We start from the raw sequence: 3075 nt of genomic DNA on the forward strand, positions 1-3075 counted from the left end.
TTTTTTTTTTTAATAATAGATATATGTTTTGGTCATTTAGCTTACCTATAAAATCTCAACAGAAACATAAAATAGTAAAGGTGTGTATTAAGAGATTAGGGGTGTGTATTTAAAATTTCTCTAAAGGAATTCATTATCTAATCTATACATAAGGTAAAATATATTATGAATAAAATATCTGATCTAAACCCTAAACCCTATACCCTAAACCCTATACCCTATACCCTGAACCTATACCCTAACTCTATACCCTAAACCCAATTTTGAGTTTCTTCTTTTTAGGTATATTATCATATCATGCCATACTTAATAGGTACATTAGAAACGCAAGTAGTAGAGAGTAAAATGTTCTCTCGATTAGGATGAGAAATGATATAATAATATACCTAAAAAGAAGAAAATGAATCAAAGAATAAGAACGTGTACCTTACAATTAGACATTTTTCGACTATGTAGAGAGACACCAAATGTGAGCTTATGAATGAAAAGTATCATTCTATTACAAATGACATACTTCTGTATATAGTATATATATATATATATATAAACTCGAGTTAGTAATAACAAGGTAAGAAATTAAAGAATGTAATTGATTATGACAAAGTTAAATCCAACTAAATTTTAGCTAGTATTTGAGTTTCAAACTGATGCTAAAATTGAGAAATATACCAAATTTAGTTTTCTATTGTCTGAAGGGCAAATTAGAGAAACCGAAAAATGAAAAAAAACTATTAATTATAGAGATTTGCTCTATATGGTATGTTTGCTTATGTGGAAAGGTTGTAAAATAAAAGAAAAATATGTATAGGTTTATCTTAAAAAATGTCTAGTATTTTAGGTTTTTATCTATAATAAAAAACCATAAAAAAAAAAGAACACAGCAGATTTGGAAAAAAGGTCAGTTTGATCAAAATTAACAAATAAAAGACAGCAGATTTGCTATTACCACTAAAGAGAATGATGCAGGGAACAGAAGTACGTTGCAGAATCAATTACGCCAATTTGATGAGCATTAAACTTTCTATCTTAATTAAAACATAAGGAACATACCCCAATTTGTAGTATTATCTGTCAGTCCTTCATCACTTAATCATAAACCCCTCCCTGTCCTAGCCAAACCATTATTCAGGTTCCTACCTTGTCCCTGAGGCCAACTCTTCACATATGTTAATCCTTTCCGATCATATTCTTGGATTTCTACACCAAAGGAGACCCTTAGCTGTTTCTACACCAAAGGACTGAAGTGACTGAAGTAAAGCTTAAAGCAATTGAAGTACATTTTCTAGGGGTGGGCATAAAAAACCTAAATCCCGGTCCCGTCCCGAAATTTGACGGGATGGGACGGGATCTATGTCTAAAAACACTAGGCATGTCCCGTCCCATCCCATAAAGAAACAACGGGACAGGACGCGGGACTGAAAAGTTGAGGCCCGTCAGGCCCGTCCCGTCCCGAGTAAAATATAGAGTAATCTCAGCCATTGATTTTTTTAGATGTTTTGATCTCAACCTTTGATTTTTTAACCCTAATACAAACTCTCTGTCACTCTTTCACTCTCTCAGTCTCTCACTCTTTCACTCTCTTCAGTCTTCACTCTTCAGTCGCATGCAGTCTTGCAGTCACGTGAACCCAACTCTCTTTCAATCCGCTTCCTCCTCAGTCCTCACTCTCTCAATCTCTCTTTTGAACTCCTCCACCGCCCGCTTCCTCCTCCTCAGCTTCCTCCTCGGCGCCCGCTTCATCCGCCTCCGCATCTCACCGCCCGATTCCTCCTCCTCCTCCTCCGCTTCCTCCTCACGAACTACAACCGACGACGAGACAACCCCAATCTTCCCGGGACCAGCGCGACTTCTCGGAGCAGCAGCAACAAGCACTGGCCTCCTCCTCCTCCGCCGCTTCCTCCGTTAGGTAAGATTATTTTCACTCCTAATTTCACTGAAACTCATGAATCAAGTTCATTATTTTTCTCACCGAGTTTGCTTCTGTCTAGCTCGCTACTTGTTTTGATTGTTTTTTTATTAGGATGGTTGCGTTCAAATTTAGGCTTTGAGAGATGTAGTGGAAGTGAGATTTGGATACTTGATATCGAGTGTTATGGCAATCGTTAGAGAGAAATCTATCATTGGTTAGAGAAATCGTCAGGCAAGATCATTAGTTTAGACGCAAATAGTTTATATGAATTAGTTATACTGTTGCAACTGGTATTGTCATCGATGATTAGAGTTGAAATTGTTTGTATTTGGAGCAGCTTGGAGCAACTTGTATTCAGATTCACTAATTGTTTTCTTTTGAACTTTATGACGTGTGAACTTAAGTACTTGTGGATTATTGATGTTACCCTAGTTTAATTCTAGTTATGAATTATGGATTCATATGATGCAATCTTTATATTATTATCAGGTAATATTGGGGCGGGATGGCGGGATCAGGCCCGTCCTGTCCCGGTTCCGTTTGGGACGGGACTTGCATGGGATCAAGTCTTAAAAATGTAAGGCCCGTCCCGATCCCGTCCCGTGTGCAATGTTCGGGACAGGCCGTGGGATGACCCTAATCCCGTCCCGTCCCATGCCCAGCCCTAACATTTTCAGAGTTGATATATTAAGAATACAATCACCTCGACTGCAAACTTGATAAAACCCCAGCAATGAAACAGAAACCAATTGATTTATACTAACTAAAAACATAGATTGTCCCCTTCCATATCACATGCAAAGTAACTTAAAAACACTGCAGCAGAGCCTAATGGAGTTAAAGTACCTTTCCAAAGTTGATATATCAACAATACAATCAGCTAGCTTCAATGTGAAACTCAACCTAAAAAAAGGATAAAAATTTCCATGTCATATGATTATAGGTTCAGTATTGTATAGGAAGATGGAACTACAATGGATTTATATTTCTATAGATAAACTAAAATAAACTCCATATCAGACAGAAACAAAAAACCATATTGAATGGAAGATTGCAAACTAATCTAAGTACACTAAGGTCAGCCACCATTTTTTTTATATATATAGATATATGTATATGCACATACAGAAACGTTCCAAAGCGCACGTGCGCACTTTCCTTAAAGT

At 36.9% G+C, this 3075-nt stretch overlaps 1 non-coding gene across 1 annotated transcript in view; it reads right to left on the reverse strand.

Annotated features, from left to right (window-relative positions):
* Positions 1-3075, reverse strand: part of LOC101300835 — an 8633-nt gene that overhangs the window by 4827 nt on the left and 731 nt on the right. Inside the window, exon 2 of the transcript XR_185006.1 lies at positions 2756-2812. This is a non-coding gene — a transcript (uncharacterized LOC101300835). The remainder of the gene's footprint in view (positions 1-2755; positions 2813-3075) is intronic.

Source organism: Fragaria vesca, linkage group LG6 (assembly GCF_000184155.1).
Source record: "Fragaria vesca subsp. vesca linkage group LG6, FraVesHawaii_1.0, whole genome shotgun sequence".
In the NCBI taxonomy this organism is placed as follows: Eukaryota; Viridiplantae; Streptophyta; class Magnoliopsida; order Rosales; family Rosaceae; genus Fragaria; species Fragaria vesca.